We start from the raw sequence: 21,263 nt of genomic DNA, 5'->3' as shown, positions 1-21,263 counted from the left end.
TTCATGAGAACTTCCTATAATTCCTTAAAATGCCAAGAACCTCATAATATAATATTTTCACTTTTTCTTCTAGTCTCGCAGGAAATTTTGGATCATATTAGAAGCTCAAACATAGCAAACTTATTTACTTATATTTGCAACCATCCTCTTACATGTTTTGCTTTTCATCCAGATTCTCTAATACTTTTTTAGTAAAAATCCTCTTCATATCCTTTTTAGTGGGCTCATATTTCATATTTTCATGAAAAGATAGTGTTTAAAGAAATCCCTGGCACTACAAGTATCTTCATAAAATTAAAGCAGATTTTTAAAAATCAGATGGCAGAGAACAGTTTCTGTGAGGGGAAGAAAAAAAAAAAAAACCTACCAAAAAAAAAAAGAGCAGCCACCAAAGGAGAGTATTCTGATTTATCCTTAAGTTTTCACTCACCGCACCCAGGAAAATGAATACCTGGCAATGACCATGAAAATAAAGTTTCATAAGCAGCAAAACCCATTTAAAAGTAGACACAAAGCTTTCAACAGAATAATAAATAATTTTAAGACGTTATATACAAATTAACTTTCATACTCATTGGTAGTTTATCATCTTAGCTAGCAATGGTCACTAGGAAATAAGCTCTACTCTGTTGTTGAGATGAGCCCACTTTTTCTGCACTGGACCTCTCTATCAGGTAGCATATCACTGGACAGTGCAGTTTAAAGAGTAAACAAAAGCAGCAGCAACAGCATCCAGGAGGAAAAGGACAGATGCCCTTCTGTGTCTCTGCATGTGCTAGGATGTGATTTCAAGGCCTCTCACTGATAAGATTAATGCTTAAGGAAAAGCGGAGATTTTTAAGTTTTGGAAAGAAACTGTAGTTTCTGGAAAAGGAGTTTATGAAACAAAAGGTCAAAGAAATCAGAAAATAAAATATTTCGCTCTTTGATCGTGGTACAGAATTAGTGCATTGGAATAACATGTTGCACTATGCTGTGCAAATGTTTTACACATATTCGGTAAAAGTCCAGAGTCTGCATTTACAAAATATCAGCAACATGTGTGGATAATATTTAAAATCTATCAATCATGTGTGGATGTCAGAAAACAATATGCTGTTGGATCCGCTGAACAAAGAAAAACTAACACAAAAAACCGGGTAAGGTTTTCCTGAAATTCTTCACAAATACGACAGACCTCCATAAAAACTCTGCCTTGCATTGTGGTCCCAACTAAATGGGAAAAAAAAAAATTAAGTAAAGCAACTTACATTCTGCTAGGGGACTAATAGGAAATCTCTGGACAAATAAAATTTCACAAAGTACGTGAGAAAGACTAGGCTAAGCTCTGTATGGAAAATTAGCTCAAGATGGAGACTGAATATAAGCAACTACCTTCTCTATCTAAAACCTTTTAAAACAAATAGGAAAGATAACATGGGAGGGAATAACTCCTAAAGCATATTAGAAAATAAGAAAGGGTACATTAGCAGAATACCAAATGCGGGCAGGGATATGGAGCAATAGGAATTCTCACTTATTGCTGATGGAAAATGATAAAGCACTTTTGAAAAGTTTGGCAGTTCCTTACAAAGTTAAATATGCACTCACTGTTATAGACTGTCTGCATGCCCCCCAAATTCATATGTTGAAGCCAAATCTCCAACATGATGATAATTGGAGGTAAAGACTTCGGAAGGTGTTTAGGTCATGAGGGTGACCTATATAATAGAGACCTTATAATAGAGACTTCAGAGAGATCCCTCACCCCTCCCACCGTGTGAGGACACAGTAAGAAGATGGCTTTTATGAACCAGGAAGAAGGTCCTCAATCAGACATCAAATTTATCCACACTTTGATCTTGAACTTCGCAACCTCTATCACTATAAGAAATAAATTTCTATTGTGTATAAGCCGCCCAGTCTGTGATATTTTATAATACCAGTCCAAATGGACTAAAGAAATATATAAAATATACAAATTTATTTTTCCATATGTCATGACAGGAAAGCCAAGAATCCCAGAAAAAAACTGCTGTTTATCTGTTTACCATGGTCATATCCCACACTCTATTTCCACTGCACAATGGCACTTATTATAACATATAGAATTGCCTGTTTATAATCATCTATGTCTCTTATTAGAGCATCAGCTCTGTCAGGGAAAGGACTGTAGCTATCCTGTTCAATGATATATCACCAGAACTCTAAAAAATTTTTATATATTTGTTGAATTGAATGACTCAATTCCAACTTGGATGATGAGAGAAGTGCCTTATCCAAAAAGAAGGGCTGCAGCATCATTACACCCAATATTCATCTTGCCTCCACTCCCTGTAGTAACCAAAGTGAACATTTTATAAATAGGTACAGCACTTAGCTTTACATTTTTCGGAAAGTTAGTGATCCCTATTTAATATAGTGATTCAATACTAGGAGAATAGAAATACGTTAAATTAATCTACATATTTAAATTAATTGTGGAATAGCTTCCAAAGAAGAAATGGAACGTAGAAAGAAAATCAAGTTATATCTACTCAGTATTTTTCCAGTATTCCTTCACCTGGTAATACGGCAAACCTAGGACTCAGTTTAGCAATTTCTGAGAATCTTACTATATGAGGTTCCTGAAAAATATATCTACTTTGGTTAGAACATTAAAAAAAAGCTAAAGGTAAAGCCAACCTTTGAAAAAGACATGGTTGTATGAGTATTTGAGGATATCTTGCATTCGTTATTAAAAAGTCTTGAAATTGTATTTCTTTTAAAGTAGTAGAGGACTATTTGGAAACTAGAGATTCAGATAGAACAGGAACAAAAATTCTAGACCAAATAACCAATGGGTCAACAAAGAAAGATGACATTTAAAAAAAAATACACAAGACAAATGAAAATAGAAACACAACTTTCCAAAATCTATGGGATATAGCAAAAGCAGTTCTATAAGGAAAATTCATAGTTATACAGGCCTCCCTCAAGAAACAAGAAAAATCCCAAGTAAACCATCTAACTTTACACATAAAGGGGCTAGGGGGAAAAAAGAACAAAGTCCACAATTAGTAGAAGGAAGGAAATAATAAAAATCAGAACAGAAATAAGGGAAGATCAAAACCTGGTTCTTTGAAAAGATAAAATTGACAGACCTCCAGCAAAACTTATTAAGAAAAAAAGAGAACAGGGGCACCTGGGTGGCGCAGTCGTTAAGCGTCTGCCTTCAGCTCAGGGCGTGATCCCAGTGTTCTGGGATCGAGCCCCACATAAGGCTCTTCCGCTGGGAGCCTGCTTCTTCCTCTCCCACTCCCCCTGCTTGTGTTCCCTCTCTCGCTGGCTGTCTCTGTCAAATAAATAAATAAAACCTTTAAAAAAAAAAAAGAGAGAGCAGGTTGAAATAAAATCAGAAATGGAAGAGGAGAAGTTAAAACTGTTACCACAAAAGTACAAAGGATCATAAGAGATTACTATGAACAATTATACACCAACAAATTGGAAAACCTAGAAGAAGTGGATAAATTCCTAGAAACACACAACCTTTGGGGACTGAATCATAAAGAAATAGAAAATCTGAACAGACTAATTACAAATAGTGAAATTAAATCAGTAATTTAAAAACTTCCAAAAAACAGAAGTCCAGGACTTGACAGCTTCATAGGTAAATTCTATCAAGCATTTAAAGAAGAGTTAGTATCAGGCACCCACTGGAGACCATGGCCCCCACATGGGAGCCCAGCAAGCCCACCAAGGGGAAGTGCTTTAAGTTCCTAGGAATTTTAGATGTCAAAAACATTCCCTGTGCATGGGATTTGATATTAATGGTTCATTAGGATTTGTTGTGGCTGGCCTTGGACACTTTTTGTTAACTAGTAGGATTAGAAGATCATGTGATGTTGGAGTAGGAGGATTTATCTTGGTGACTTTAGGATGTTGGTTCCATTGTAGGTATAATTATGCAAAGCTAAGAATCCAGGAAAGAACTGCCAGAGAAGGAATTAAAAATAAGATGTTATATGAAGGTACCCATCCTGACCCTAAAAGAAAACAAACCAATGGCAATGGCAGCAATTGAACAGTCTCAAGCATAGAAAACGCAAATACAACTCACTGGAGTCAGTGTAAACAAAACTGAGGTCAACTCTATTAAACCTCATATGTACCATAAGGCTCTCAATCAAGTAAATAAAGTATGTGTTAGTTGTAAAAGAAGAAGAAGAAGAAGAAGAAGAAGAAGAAGAAGAAGAAGAAGAAGAAGAAGTAGTTAATACCCATCCTTCTCAAATTATTCCAAAAAATTGAACAGAAAGTGATGTTTCCAAATCCACCTTATGAGGCTAGCATTACCTGAGACCAACACTAAACAAAGACACCACAAAAAAAGAAAATTACAAGCCAATATCTCTGATAAACATAGATGCAGAAATCCCAACAAACAAAATTAACAAACAAAATCCAACAATACTTTAAAAGGATCATATACCACAATCGAATGGGATTTATTCCGGGGATGCAAGGATGGTTCAATATCCACAGATCCATCAATGTGATACATCACGTTAACAAAGCAAAGGATAAAAATCATGTGATCATTTCAATAGATGTAGAAGAATCATTTGACAATTCAACTTCCGTTTATGAATAAAAACTCTGAACAAAATGGGTATAGAAGGAATGTACCTCAACATAATAGCGGCCATATATGAGAAACCCACAGTAACATCATACCAAACAGTGAAAAGCTGAAAGCTTTTCCTCTAAGATCAGGAAAAAGACAAGGATACCTGCTCCCTCCACTTTTATTCAGCACAGTATTAAAGACCTAGTCATAGCAATTAGGCAATAAAGTTAGAAAGGAAGAAGTAAAACTGTCACTATTTGCAGATGACATGCAAAAACCCTAAAGGCTCCACCAGAAAACTATTAGAGCTAATAAATGAATTCAGTAAAGTTACAGGATTCAAAATTAACATACAGAAATTCAGTTGTGTTTCTATATACTAATAACAAGCTAACAGAAGGAGAAATTAAGAAAACAATTCCATTTATAATTGTATCCAAAAGAATAAATACCTAGGAATAAATTTAACCAAGAAGATGAAAGGCTTGAAAACTATAAGACACTGTTGAAAGAAATTGAAGATGACACAAATAAATGGAAAGATATATGATGCTTATGAATTGGCAGAATTACTATCATTAAAATGTCCATTCTACTCAAAGCAATCTACAGATTCAATGCAATCCCCATCAAAATACCAATGGCATTTTTCACTAAATGTGCAATGTGTTTCGACTAAAATAAAGAATCCTAAAATTTGTATGGAACTACAGAAGACCCCAAATAGCCAAAGCACTCTTGAGAAAGAACAGAGCTGGAGGTAGCACAACTACTGGTTTCACACTATACTACAAAGCTATAGTAATCCAAACAGTATGGTACTGACAGGAAAATCAATATATAGATGGAATAGACTAGAGAGTCCAGAAATAAACCCATGCATATAGGTCAATTAATCTATGACAAATGAGGCAATAATATACAATGAGGAAAAGACAGTCTACTCAACAAATGGTATTGGGAAAACTGGACAGCAACATCCAGAAGAATGAAACTGGACCACTTTCTTACACCATACACAAAAATAGATTCAAAATGGGTTAAACACTTGAATTTAAGATCTAAAATCATAAGAACTCTTGGAGGAAAACAGACAATATTTCTTTGACTTCAGTCTTAGTAATTCATTTTTCGACCTGTCTCCCCAGACAAGGGCAAAGCTCAAAGGAAAGCTCAGAAAGCTTGCGCAGTGAAGGAACCATCAGCAAAATGAAAAGATAACTTACTGAATTGAAGAAGATATTTTCAAACCAGGCAAGAACTTAGACAACTTAATATTTTTAAAAAACAAGTAAAAACTGGTCAGAGGACTTGAATACACTTCTTTTTCCAAAGAAGGCATACAGATGACCAACAGGCACATGAAAAGATGTGCAACGTCACTCATCGTCAGGAAGATGCAAATCAAAACTACAAAGAGATATCACCTCACACTGTCAGATTGGCTATTACCAAAAAGACAAAAAATAACAAGTGTTCGCAAAAATGTGGAGAAAAGGGAACACTTGTACACTGTTGGTGGGAATGTAAATTGGTGTAGCCACTGTAGAAAACATTATGGAGGTTCCTCCAAAAATTAAAAATAAGACTACTATACAATCTAGCAATTCCACTTCTGGGTATTTATCCAAAGAAAATGAAAATACCAGTTCTAAGAGATATATGCACCCCTATATTCAGTGCAGCATTATTTACAATGGCTGAGATATGGAAGAAACCTAAGCGTCCATCAATAGATAAATGGATAAAGAAGATGTGGTGTATACACAACACAATATTACTCAGCCATAAAAAAGGAATGAAATCTTATCATTTGCAACAACATGGTTGGACCTGGAGGGTATTATTCTAAGTGACATAAGTCAGACAGAAAAAGTCAAATAATCATATGATTTCACTTATATAGAGAACCTAAAAAAACAAATAAATAAACAAGACCAAACGAAACAGAAACAGTCACATAGATACAGGGTACAAACTGTTTGTTACCAAAGGAGTTGGGGGTGGTACAAAATAGATGAAGGGGAGTAACAGGTACATACTTCTAGTTATAAAATAAACAAGTCATAGGGATGCAATATACAGCATAGGAAATACAGTCAATAATATTGTAATAACTTTGTATGAAGACAGATGGTAATTAGATTTATCATGAGATCATTTTGTAATATATAAAAATATCAAATCACTATGACATAGGCCTAATAGGATATTGCATGTTATTTATATTTCAATTAAAAAAATCTGGACCAAATTCAGTCACAGAAAAGATGGTAATTACAATTTGACTGCTATGTGATGATAATCCAGGTGAAATAATTTAATGGTCCCCCTCCAGCTTCCAACTGATAAGGGCCAGCATTTTAAAACCTTACACTGATATTTGCTGTAAATTATGCATTCTTCACCAATTGCCTCAAAAAAGAGGTTATACACAGAAAATAAATTATCTTCTCTGTAGGTGGGGCAGTTGCTCTTACCCGTTTTGGGGGGCAAAAATTCTTGGATAATCTGAAAAAACCCTGGACTCTTCTCCAAGAATCTCACACACACACACACAGTTTTGCATATCGTTTCAAAGTTTATAGGTCCCTGAAGGTTCTCCGGGGGTAACTGTTCAACTGGTCATGAAATTCATGGTTTTTAAATTACCCCAGGTGGGCTTTGGGAGAGGAAGAAGGGAAAGGCTAGGGAGGTAGGGGAGGAAGAAAAGCTCCCTACAACCCCTCTCTCAAGTGGAATGTCCACATATTAATCTCTTATGTGTTGTCTTTCAGGCAACATTATATAATCAAAACAACATTCTGAATTGGCCCAGGGAATCTAAACTGAGCTGGAGAAGGGGGCAGAGAGAGAAGGAGAGGGAATCCCAAGCAGACTCTGCACTGAGTGGTGAACCCAACATAGGGCTCCAGCTCATGACCCTGAGATCATGACCTGAGCCAAAAACAGGAGTCAGATGCTTAACCAACTGAGCCACTCAGGTGCCCCAAAAGTTAACCTATTCTTAAATAAAAGATATAATTATCCTCTTTTGTATTAAGCATTGTTCTTGGTTTCTTTGTGTCTTTGTCATTCTGGACTGGTATAACAAAATGCCATAGACTAGGTGGCTTATAAGCAACAGAAATTTATTTCTTACAGGTCTGAAGGCTGAGAAGTTCAAAATCAAGGCCCTAGCAGATTTCAGTGTCTGGTGATACCCTGCTTACTAGTTCATCGATGGTCTTCTTCTGGCTGTAACTTCACATGGTGGAAAGGGCAAAGGAGTTCTCTGGGGTCTCTTTTATATGAGCATGAATCCACTAATGAGGGCTTCATCCTCATGACCTAATCATCTCCCAAAGGCCCTAAATACCATCAGGGTGGGCCTTAGGATTTAAACATATGAATTTTGGGGAAACACAAACATTCAGTCTGCAACACTCGGTTTCTATTACTAAGAAAAAGTAGCAATGGTCACGCCTCGAAATCTATGGCTAAAACAATCAAAGATCTTAATTATGCATTATGCACAGCCCTTGGAATCAGATAAGCAGAGTTCAAATCCTGATTCTCCCCAGTTTTAGCCATTAGGAAACTGGGCTAGTTACTTTATTTCCCGGCACCGGGGTTTCCTCATCGATAAAAGAGGATAATAATAGTACCTACTTCATACAATTGTTGAGAAGATCAAATAAATAATTCATGAAAGAACAGTACTGAGCTACCCCAGCATATAGTAAGCAGTCAATAAATTTGAGCTATGAAAATAATGAAAAGATATAGAAAGAGAGATCTATCCTTCGGAGGAACTTACAATACAGTGAGAAAAGCAAACCATAAATGAAATAAATTATATGGGAATGAATATTAACATGCATAAGAATAAATATATACCTTACAAATTAAAACTTCAGGAAATGGGGATTACAGGAGCAATGCTAGTAGCCTTTTGTCGTGGAGCAATCACAATGTAAGCAAAGAGTTCAAATGTCATGTTTGGTAATAAGAACTGAAATGATGGAAACCTCAGCCAATGGCTCTACTACTCTGTGACCAAGTTCCTGTATGGAAAGGGGGAAATGGCTAGTCTTTTTGAGTTCCATAGAAAGAATAAATCTCAAAAAAGAAAGAGAACTTTCATCTCTTCAAGGAAGTGATATCTGGAATGCAGAGCTAGGAGGGTACTAGTACTGAATTCATGAAGGTTTCCCCCCAAAATCTTTTTGCTTCTGTAAGTAAGAGAAGAGCTCAAACTGGAAGCATTAGGTCTGTCCTTGCTCAGCATCACCACCTCAGACGCTGGCTCACTGCTTCCCTAGCCCATGTTTGCTCCCGCAGCCTTATCTCAGGAAATAATTACTTGTTTCTCCAAAGTCTCAGTATTTCAATTTTCTTCTCTAGGAGAATTTAGCGCACTCTAATTCCTCATTATGGGTGTGTGGTGTTTGGCTTTGCGTGGAACTGTTGAATCACTATATTGTACACCTGAAACTAATACTACAGTGTATGTTAACTGGAATTTAAATAAAAACTTAGAAAAAACATTTTTGCTAAATTCCTCAATTACTTAAAATTATTATATTCCACCTTTAAAAATGATCATACTAAAAACTTTAATTTGTCACATTTTCGAACTTCTTCTCTAAGAATCTTACGAAACCAATAGTTTACGCAGGTTTCAGAAGTATCTTGTTTTCTGTAGAGCAGTTTGTTTTGCTGTTTTTTTAAAAAGTAATAAAATAATAAGTAAGCATGCACAAGAGCAATACATAATGCCAAATATGTTTTTTATTCCCTACGGATTGCAGAAAAGATTCAATATTTTCTCTTTATTTACCGCACTATTAAATACCTCAGTCCTGAAACCGCCATCAACACTAAATTCTAACTGCGAGTGATTTATTGAGCCTAAAAGCTTAACTCTACCTTCAATTTCCCTTTCTCAGTTGAGAACACAAAACAATTTTGCCAACATACAGAGTGCTAGGCTAGTTGTTATTAGGAAGAAGGAAAATAATAAAAACCTGTGAGCCCTTAAAAGTGAAAGGCTTAAATAATCATTTCCATCATCCAATCTCCTATTTTAGCTTTTTACCCTTCTTTGGAGGGACAGCGGGAAGGAGGTTGTGTATTTGGTTCATCAGTACTGTGGTTTTAATTCTCTTTTACAATTTAAAAAAGCTACTGTGCTTCCAAAGCTTCTGGTCAGGGGCTTTTTGTCCCTAAAGTTTCAAAACCTAGAGCAAATGGTTTTCTCCAACCCTGCTTAACTCAAATATGAAACAGGAAACTGTGATGTCGTGTCTAGTAAACCATCAAAAGCACTCTGTTTAAAATAGAGAAATTAAGTGAGCTCACTGCTACTTTCAAATACCTTAATTTTTGGTTAGAACACTTACCTATCTAGGAGTCATTGTAAAAGATTAATTAAATAAAATAAAACTAGGGTGGTCACTTCTTCCTAAGTGCATCCTAAGTTGTCTCAGCAAAAGAGTTCCTTCAACGGAAAAGATGAAAGATGTCAGCATTCTCCTGCGAGAACCATGTACACTTAAGAAGTTACTTTGCTCACAACTCAAAAAGTTCCTTTAGTTCGTGGAACAAGAGAATAATGGAACTTGAACATTCTAATAGTATCGTTATAATGGTATTATTTTAATACCGATAACTTTGTGGATGTACTCATAGCTAATCACAACTGTAGGCCACTGAGCAGCCATTTAGAGCACTTAAGGAAAACAAAATAGTTCTCTGAGGCTCTGACATGATAAACATACAAGTTCACTATCTAAACATTAAGTCATCTTTTAAATGGATACTTTAAGTAATCACTTCCTGTACAACCGGAATGAAATATACACTGATTTTAATGACAGTGATAATAAAGTTGGTTACGTAATTCCAAGCCAGTCACCGTGGGGAAAATGATGAGCATTAGTCTTCAGATACAAAGTTTCTTAAGAGAAATTATTAGCAGTATTAATGTGGTTAACATAAAAAATGGTGGATGGGGAAGAGAAGAAACTTAGCTCTCACAGCAGAGCTGTGGTTGACATTTTTTGTTTTTTAAAGGCTTTTCTTTACAGGATTATTTTGCTGTAACTATTGGCAATATGATATAATTAGAGTTTCTTTTAAATAAAAATCATATATTCTTGTCACTGAGCCCTTAAGTTTTCCCTGGTGATTCCAATTTTCTTAGCTCTTTCTTATCAAGTGCCTTTGTTTTCGTCCAATACATGTCCTTAGTTGGGTTTAGGTACTGGAAAGCTGAAAAGGACAAGCTCAGTTCTTCCCCTCCACAACTCTCTGAAAAGACCTCCACTTTATTAAGAAGATAGGAAGGAAGGAAATAAATGAAATAAAATACAAATTCTGGTTCTCTTCAGAATGACTGTTTTCTGAAAGATCATTCTGGTCTATACCGTATTTTGGAATCAGTGCCTCCATTCTAAAAGAGTCAATGAGTTAGAGAAAATAATAAAGGGAGAATAAAAGTAAAAGAGTGTTTTTACTTATAATTTTTATTTTAGATGGTAAAGAAACTAGAAGATAGGTAAAGGGTATCCAAATAATTGTTAAAAATCCCTCTGTAACTAAGAAATGGGTAGCAGGATCATGTGTGACTTTTGTTTTCTTCCTCAGGCTTTTTCTAAATTTTCAAAAACAGTGTTACAATAAACACAAGTTACTTTTATCAGCAGCAAAGAGGATTTAAGTGATTTTCTATTTCCGGTTTCCAGGTCAGCCTCCTGATCCAGCTCTTAGTGAAGATCAAGAGCTTCTACTTCTTCCTTAAAACCACACTACTGGCACCGTGAGCACGTTCTGGGCGAACAGCAAGTCTGGACTGACGAATTAATTGATGTAGGGCTCCTTCACTTTTGTGCTCCTCTGTACTTAAAACACTGTTCTCAAGGGAGTCTAAACACACTTAGAAAAAGCTGCTCTGGTTTTAAATGATATATAAATTCTCTACTAAAGTAACTTCTCTATATTCATCATCTCTAAAGAGCAGATGAGCAAGGTGACATTTTCATGGTGCTAGTTAGAAGTTGCTCAGAACAAAAAACCACTACCTTTTGGTTTAGAGTGAAGATTTGCTCTAAACTAAGTTGAGGATCTCAGACATGACCCAGTCTTTAGATTTTTATCAAGAATGCTGCCTCCACATTACAATTGTAGATGTAAAGTCTAAGTATTAAAATTGAGATTATTTTTTCCCAAAAGAAGCCTCCACTTCTGGCAACAGTGCTGGGGAAGAGATTGCCATAATCTCCTTAAAGACAGGATTCCCCCCCCCCCCCCCATCTTTCCATCCTTAATGCTTCGGCCAGTCTGTGGAGCAGAGTAGGTATTTTAAAACTGTTGAAGACTGAACAGATCAATCAATCTGCCAACATAGCCAGCAACCTAGTTTGTCACAAAGTGGATACAGTATGTTCAGGGAGAAGGGTAGTCTAAAAATTATTTATTTAGAGTATTAAAACAAAAACCCTACCAAATATACAATAAAAGGACAAAATACACTGTTTTCTACAACATGTTAAAGCAGTTCATAAGAATACATGTGGTTAATAATTAAATGTGATGGCGAATAAAAACTTCTTAAACTAGTATCATTTTAACAAACAGGTGGATTCTAGAGTTAAATTTATAGAACAAAAAAATTATTTTGAATAAGGATCAAGTCATGAAAATTGTTCACCTCATAAAACAGATATGGGTATAATAAATGCACCCTGAACCTAAACGCATGACTTTAAAGTGACAGTTTCCTTAGCATCTCTAAGGAGGGCTTTCTTGAAGTTACCCATCTGTGTTTCAATAATATCCTTTTTTCTTTTACTTTTTACAAGTTTTGTGTTCAATCATATATGTGACCCAGATATTCAATGCCACCTTGCTAATGCTAAGACAGCTATTGTATCCATAAAACCACTGCACAGTGTCTAAATCAGGAGCTGAATATGTTCATCTACCTTTTATCGGCTCTAAAAATGCAGAGCAAACATTATCTATTGTTAATTACCTGTAAAGTAGGGCTTTAGCCACTTCCCCTGTTTCTAAGAGCCCTGAAGTGAAACCTAAAAGAAGTCACCCATTGTTTTCAATTGTGCAAGGGCCAGGAGCAAACAGGGCTCAAATTGCAGCTCTGAAAGGCCACAGGAAATTGGCATACCACTAATCTGCACTCAACTATTCAAAGAAACAAAGCCCGCATTCCTGCTGAAAAACTCACCAGCAGAAACCCAAGGCAGATCTGTTCAGTAAGGACCACAGAATAAATCTGCAGAAATAAAAGTTTTAATTAGAGTACCAGGAGACCTGGCTCTAGTTTCCTAGCTCTGAGAGTAACACGCATCATTTAGATTTCCACCTTCCCAATTTTCCCCAAAATGAGACTATATAATTAGAAGACTTTCCACTTAATAATTTGAGCAGGGATGGAGATAGAGGGGACAACCTAATAAGAGGCCAACTGTTCGCTATAGATAGCTGAGTTATAATAAACTAGGATACTAAAATAATCAAAATCCAAAACAATTTAAACTTGCTTTTGTGTATTTGGGCTATATACATTCCTTGTCAACGCAACAACATTGTTTCTAAACCATAGGAATGTCATGCAATTAAGAAACTGGCCAGATTATCTTTCATATGAAACAGCAAAATTTTAAATGAAACTCCCTACAAAATTCAAGTATGAATGTAGGGATAGTTGTTTCAGTTAAATGCTCCATCACAGCAAAAGTCCTGGGCAAAACACTGCTGCCTCGTCGTCAGCTGGTGTGGTATACTCATTTGTTCTTACATAGCAAGCATCGAAGAGACTGCAGAATTAACTAACAGAGCCATGGAAGTTAGGTTTTAGTCCTAACTTTATTAATAAATGGGAAAATCCTTTTTTCCTCCCTGTGTCAAACTTATCCATAAAACTAAGTTAATCATTTGGCTCCTTCTTAACTCACAAGTTTGTTGAAATACCAAAATTTTATAAACCTAAATACTAATAAAAATATTATATGTAATACACAATTTAAGATATTACCGTATTGATTAAGAATAACGTCCTGGGACGCCTGGGTGGCTCAGTCGGTTAAGTATCTCCCTTTGGAGTGTCTCCCCAGGGTCTTGGGATTGAATCCCACAGGGGGCTCCTTGCTCAGCGGGGAGCCTGCTTCTCCCTCTGCCTTTCCCTCTGCCTGCCACTCCCCCTGCTTGTGCTCTCTCACTCTCTCTCTTTCTCCATCAAATAAATAAAATCTTAAAAAAAAGAACGTTCTGATTTGAGTAATAACTTGAATTACATAGAATTATTATAGAACTATTCAAAGAGCATTCAAAAGCATTTATAGTCATTGTGCATTTGAAAAAGGGGAGGTTTTGAAGAGTTTTGTGCCTATGCCAAGTTCAGCAAGAAGAGTAAACAATAGTTTAGTATCTAGGAGAAGGACTATTAATACCTAAGAAGCTGAGAAGGGCTCTGGCATTCTCCAAGTCTCCCAAATCAACTCAATAGTAGTTACTCTTAAGGATACTTCTGACTCAATGAAAAAGACCAAGTGGTTTGTATTATGAATAACTAAGAATAGATTAGTAAAATGAAGGAGTAATTCCAGGCACTTCCATGTCAGGCCTATTTGGAATGTTATAGAGAGGATGCAGTGGGGTAAAAGTAAGATGTTTCAATGACCTCTAATGTCTGTCTCCTCCAGTGCCAAAATTTTGCTGCCCCAATTCTTAAAACTATTCTTTTCTGGAAACCTTAACATAATCGATTATATTACCAAATTTTCTTTTTTTTTTTTAAGATTTTTATATATTTATTCAACAGAGAGACAGCCAGTGAGAGAGGGAACACAAGCAGAGGGAGTGGGAGAGAAAGAAGCAGGCTCATAGCGGAGCAAGGGAGCCCGATGCGGTGCTCCATCCCAGGACCCTGGGATCACATCCTGAGCTGAAGGCAGATGCTTAACAACTTAACAGGCGCCCCCCAAAATTTTCTACACCAAATAATTACTTAATATTTTTAGAACTCTATTTACTAGTATATGCAAGACTAAAATGGTCTAAAGTAGGTTACATATCATATCAGAATATATATTTTATTACCATAGTAAATGTCCCTCTGGTCAGAAAAACAAGATCCAAATACAGGCTTTTATTTATTTTTTTTTAAAGATATTGTTTATTTGAGAAAGAGTGCGCATGAGCAGGGGGGAAGGGCAGAGGGAGAGGGAGAAGCAGACTCCCCACTGAGCAGGGAGCCCAATGCAGGGATGGGATCCCAGGACCCTAGGATCATGAACTGAGCCTAAGGCAGACACTTAACTGCTTAACCAACTGAGCCACCCCGGTGACCCTCAAATATAGGCTTTTAAACTCAACTGTAAAATGAGGGCTAAAACATCAATACAGGGGCGCCTGGGTGGCGCAGTCGTTAAGCATCTGCCTTCGGCTCAGGGCGTGATCCCAGCGTTCTGGGATCGAGCCCCACTTCAGGCTCCTCCGCTGGGAGCCTGCTTCTTCCTCTCCCACTCCCCCTGCTTGTGTTCCCTCTCTTACTGGCTGTCTCTGTCAAATAAATAAATAAAATCTTTAAAATAAATCAGTACGTATTTATTGAATGCCTAGTATAACCGAAGCACCTTTGGGGTGCAGGTAAATCTACAACATAATCTCAATCTCAAAGAATTACAATATACAAGGAGAGACAAGACACAAATTTTGAAGAGTGCCAGAAAATGCTACCCTAAATATGCCACTTTAGCTTAAGAATTACTTCTAGCTAAAGGCACTAAAAGACAGCACGTGCTCTGATCTCCCCTTTTCCTCCTGAAAGCAGGAGAAAGATGCCCTCCCAGGACCAGGAGGAAAGGAATATTCTTAACACCAGATTCAGGGAATGGAGGCTGAGAGAAATCTATACAGACGGACCTAGTTAAGATAACTCAACTTCCTTTAGTCTCCCCATTTGTCTTAGTTACTTTTCCCACAATTGCCTCTCTCTGTTCAACCTAGTACATAAATACTTCGCCCTAGCCACTTCCTTGGGTGTACATTTTTCTAAGGGGGCTTCCATGTACATGTAAAAATCTGTATCCTTTTCTTCTGTTAATCCGTCTCATGCCAATTTAATTCTCAGGCCCAGCCAGAAACCTTCAGACGGTAGCGGTGAAGTTTTGCCTCCTCTATACCATTAGAAAGTAAACATGAAAATTAATGAGCAGTTTACACAATGTTATTACTAAAAAAATTCTGGGAGAGATTATTTTATCATGATTCAGAGAAGTAGGATTTAGACCCAGCTATTATTAGAGACTAGAATTTAAAAGGTAAAGGCAGTCCCTGAGGTCAGGATTTATTTGAAGGTGTGTTTTAGGGACAGAGTGAACCAATTCCACTAGATGGAAGATTTATGTTGCAGGATAAGCAGGAGAGAGGGGTGAAAGGGCTGGTTTGGGGTCTGACAGCACAGCTATGAAAACCTAGTGCACGAATTTCACTCATGCATAAGATGACTGCAGGAAAAGAGAATAGGGCAAGAAGGAAAGAGAAAACTTGGGGCTTCAGAAAGACATACAGTCTGATGAACTGGAAAAGATTAATTTTTAATATGGTTATTTGTTATGCAGTCATGCCGTAGGCCAGTAACATCATATGATAAATGACACAAAAGTTTCCAAGTGTAAATCATCATATTCCAACTAGGCAGCCACCAACAGACACACATTTTCCATTGGGTCAAAAGGACCCGAAATTTTATTTGCACACAAAAATACAGTTCTGTGTTTTTTCCCCTTGAGAAACTGCCCCATAGGTAACATCTGAAGGGCCCCCATCGTGAAATCACCGCTCTATGTTCAGCGCTGCCTGTGGTTGAGTTAGTCATTTGTTGTGCCATAGGAAGGAGGTGACAGTTACTGCTTGGATACGTTTATAGGGCATAACCTCAAAGGGACTTCCTCACACTCTGTAGTAGAAAGAAATAAGTGTTTGTTTTGAAAGATAAGCATAGGTAAGTAGGAAAAAATGCTCAAGGGCAAATACTTTTGAAAAAAATGCTTCATGAAAGAATGTTGGGTTTTGTTGTTGTTGTTGTTTTTTAAGAAAGGCAAGTTCAAGCAGACCGTTTTCTTTTAAGAGTACTGCCTGCTTTTCTTCTTTCCAAAATTTGCTAGATTTTACAATCCATATGAAGCATATTTGCCTAAGGATTAAGAGACTCCCCCCACCCAATTAAAATTTTTACTTAAGAAATTAAGGTACCACATGGTACCTATTTCATTGCCAAGGAGAAAAAAAAAAACCCATCATCTACATAGGATGCAAAGAAATGTGAGCTTTCACACCTGATTTTTTTTTTTAAACTAAACGCTTGAAATCAAGCAATGCCAGCTTCCCTCAAATGCAAGTTTTTCTGCTTTATAATGATCACCTCTCAAAAAAGCATTTCCAAGTCTCTACATGTGCCACATACCACCTATAAAATGTAGAAACATTTTAACTCCAATACCATCACTTAAAATAATTTCAAACTGTAAAGAAAAAATTACCAATTCCAATCCCCAAATTATTTTGTCCTTCATTTCATATGGCTTCTGCAAGCATTTGGGTTTTACCCGCTTCGCCTATTGCTATGGTAGACTCTACTTAGGAACTGTAAATTGAATTCCCTGGCTTCAAGTACAGACAAGGTCTATAGTATAGGCCTCTTAAAAGTACTTTTCATATATTTTTTCTCATTCTGCTTGTTCATTTTCCTATTAGATGTTTATCCTTGGATAAGCCATTTCATCTCTCTGAGGTCAACTGTCTTCGAAATGAGGGAAGGGAAAACTAAGGAGCTTTTAAGGTCCCTTCCAAGTTTGATTTGGAGTGGCTTCAAATTATTCTGTAATCTTAATTCCCAATCACCTAATACACATATTCCCCAACCACTCTCCTTCCTTTGTCCACCATTGTCACCACCACTTTTGACTTTGGCAAACAGGCAGAGAAAAACACAGGAAATAAAAACTGACACTGAAGTTGCAAACACTGTATTTAAACTTCAATGATTCAAGACACAAAGCCTGAGGGAAGAGGGAGGGGGGTGCAGAGGGAAGAGGGGTTAATGCTTTTTAATAATCGGTAGAAAATGGTTTGTTTACTGAATTTTCCAGTTCTGGTATTTGGTATTTCTGACAACAAAGTTTAGATACATAATTCACTTTTCTGAGTGATAGACAGTGAACTCTGTCTAGGGAGCTGGGGTGGAAGAAATAATTTAGTTTCTGTTTGATTTTTCAAAGCCTTTGATTCTCTTCTCTGCCTTGTTTCCTGCGTTCAGTCTACTTCATTACTCATTAACTGTTCTGAGAGAGATGTGGTCTAGGGGAAAAAAAGATTCTTAAATCTGCACAATTAGTAGAATGTTCAGTACGGAAAATTTTGGTCTTCTTGTACATTTCATTTATACAAATGTTCTCTCTGCCCTATGTTACCAGAAATAACTTGATCAGCGCTGAGTCACCTAGATTTCTCCTCCCTCATCTTCCTCAACCCATTATCTCAAACCCATCCCTTCCTTTTAATTTCCACTGTCCTTGTCACATTCTGGCTGAGGTGTCAGCCATTCTATTAACCATCTAGCTGGGCTCCCTCTTCCACTATAGGTTATCCTCCACAGTGCTGCCTGAAGAATCATTCTGAAACTCTAATCTGGGCACATTACTCTCCTGTTTATACTCTGTCCTGTCCATGACTCTATTCACCCACAGGATAGAGCCAAACTCTTTAACATGACCTTCGCACTTTCCATGACTGGCTCCTATCCTTCCCACAGGCACCTTACATTCCAAACATACTAAATCACTTGCAATTTTCCCATCATGCCATCTTCATTCCCACTTACATGCCTTTACACTCATCTGAAACGCTTTTCTTTCTCTTGTCTGCCTGATGAATAACTACTCATCTTTCACACCTTTTTTACGAAGCCTTCCCTGACATGCAAAGACAGATGTGGCTGCCTCCTCCCAGCGTGATTCCATAGCCCCAGTTACCAACCAACATAATAGCACCGATCACATGGCTAAAAACTCATGAATTAATAGCCAAAGACTGGGACCCTCGGCACCTAAGATATTGTTGTCGAATAAATGATCAAAGGGTTGACAGAGCCGAGCAATTCTTCTTTTCTCTCAAAACTGCCTATATTGTTAACAATAGAAACAGCCTCAAAAACTCTGCAAAAACAAGAATTCAATTTGGTTATTAATCTCATCATATTTCCTTAATTTGAAACTTTTAAGAATAAACCTAGCAGGCAACCAACAGCAAATATTCACTGAGCTTCTACTCTACTGCAATAAGCACTGTTCTAGGTATTAGATACCTAGGTTAAACGGATATATTTTAGTTTCATCTTTATTCTAGTTCATCTTCCCTAATTGAATTGTGTTTCTGGTACCAAAGAGCAAAAGCCAAAAAGGGTCAAAGGCAGATATAAAGAAGAAATTATAGGTAGTTCCAAGAGCAGGTCTAGAAACCACAAACTAACCAGTTAGAGCTCCCCATACTCTGAAATAACTCTGATATCAGCAGTTTTCTTTATAAAGATAAGGCCTCTCTACATTTGGAGAACAAGGCAGATTCTGGGTGGCCCAGAAGAATAAAATGTACTTCTGTTAAGGGGTCAAGTTTACTCACAGCTTCTCCCGCAGAGCTGCAACATGCAAACCCTGTGAAGTAGACAGGGCTGAGATCTCGGATCCAACCCCTCTGCCTTCTGAAGTGCCTCTGAAAGGCACAAAAGCTTAAAGAAGGGAATGTGGAAAGCAAAACATCTTTTGGTTCTGTGTATTATTTTGACTGAATTGACTGGTCAATCAATTTTCAGGAAGATATTTTCTTTATTCAATAACTGATTTTAACAGACAATTTGTGCTATCAATGGAGCACATCCCATTTGAAATAAATTCTACTCTACTTGTTCATTCCTTATTAAGACAACAAACTTATTAAGTTTGTTAATAAGAAATCTAAGAAAATTGTGTCACTTATTAAGAAATCTTATATTTTTATCAGCTCCTAATTCCTTAATTTATAATCCATTAGCTTAAAATCAAATTAAACTGTCTGAAAACATCTTTTCTAAACAAACACCAGCCTCTAAATTTTCCTCTCCAGCTCTACCTCTGGCATTTTAATACTTAAATTAACAACTCTTTTAACGCATTGGCTATTTTTTTCTCTTCCTCTTTGGCTCCAAAAATCTCCTCTCAACCTCAGCTACTCATCAGCACAGAGAAACCCCAGGTTTCTTTAGCATGTAAAAACAGCCCACCTTCTAAGATCTTGACTTGAAATTTCACCTCTGTCCTCAGCTGCCTACCTTTTCTATGTAGGTTCTCTCTGTAAACTTGTGTTTCATTCTCATGAGAATCTTCATTCAATTACTCTGGCCAGTCATTTCAGCATACAGACTGCTGCCCTAAAATTCCTGACCTCTTTCAAATTCACCATTTCTTATTGGTCCCTAATTCTCTGCCTTAACTGCCCCCTTTAACCAGCTGTAAGCAATGTCAAGAGAAAATCTGAAAATGCTTAGAGGTCCACAAAACATTCTCTGTTCAACCCGAGCTGAGCTCTGGGCACTGCTCCTCAGCTCATCAGTTCTTGCTGAGTCTGCTAGCACCCCCACATCCAGCCATTCTAGACCTCGACCCTCAAGAACCAATTTCAGTGCTGGTTGGGTCTTACTTATCAAAAGAAGACCATCCTCCTTTTTTTTTTTTTTTAAGATTTTATTGATTTATTTGAGTGGGGGAGGGGAGCTCACTCGAGCAGGGGGAGCGGCAGAGAGGGAGAAGCAGGCTCCCCGCTGAGCAGATAGCCGGAAATGGGGCTCAATCCCAGGACCCTGGGATCATGACCTGAGCTCAAGGCAGACACCTAACATACTGAGCCACCTATGTGCCCCAACCATCTTCTTTTGATCAAAATTAGGGTGTGTTTCTACAACTTCCTTGTTCTCCCTCTTAAAATTCCACTATATCTTTTTCTTCTTTTATTCTTTCCCCTGGGAGAAGAGCCATTCTTGCAAGGATTAAAGCACCCCTTTGTGCTTTCTCTTCTAGACCCCTTCTCCATCTTCCGGAATTCTGTTCCTTTGACTATTTCTTCTGCCCCATCACTCTTTTTCAAATACCCTTGCTCTCGTTTTACAAAAAGTCTCAGGTTTGGAAAAGGCTCAGGTTTGTTATTCAAAAAATCCTCCTCGGCTGTTACCTGCCTCCAGTTACTTTATCATTTAAAATTTCTAGAATGAATAGATTTAGAGCTGTTACCTGCAAGTACTTACCACCCATTCGATTCCTAATCCCTTACAATCCAATGATTACAATTTCACTAAATACCACTCACCAAATCTAGTTGAGTCCCCACAGCTTTTGACATCCAATTACTAATTTCCAACTTGAAATTGTTCAGATTCTAAAACACACCAATCTCTTGGTGCCTATCCTTCTTTGACCAACCCTCTTATCTATCGGCTCTATATTCTCCATCTGCCCTCTAAATATAGGTATGTCCCTAGTCATTCTTACCCTTTGGGATCTATGCTACAGATTCCCTATCACCCCATGAGGATGACAGCCATCACCCACCTCTCTTAAACCCTAGATGCTTTTTTTCAATGACC

The 21,263-nt window shown here is 37.2% G+C and overlaps 1 protein-coding gene and 1 pseudogene across 2 annotated transcripts in view; one reads left to right on the top strand and one right to left on the bottom strand.

Annotated features, from left to right (window-relative positions):
- The window catches only part of SPRY1 (sprouty RTK signaling antagonist 1), a 52,299-nt gene that overhangs the window by 16,304 nt on the left and 14,732 nt on the right, over window positions 1–21,263 (bottom strand). The window lies entirely within an intron of this gene.
- Window positions 3,684–4,042, top strand: LOC113255642 (cytochrome c oxidase assembly protein COX20, mitochondrial-like; annotated as a pseudogene).

This window comes from Ursus arctos, unplaced genomic scaffold (assembly GCF_023065955.2).
Source record: "Ursus arctos isolate Adak ecotype North America unplaced genomic scaffold, UrsArc2.0 scaffold_11, whole genome shotgun sequence".
Taxonomy (NCBI): Eukaryota; Metazoa; Chordata; class Mammalia; order Carnivora; family Ursidae; genus Ursus; species Ursus arctos.
Note: the sequence above shows the minus strand (reverse complement) of the source record. Positions and strands in the feature narration are given on the sequence as shown.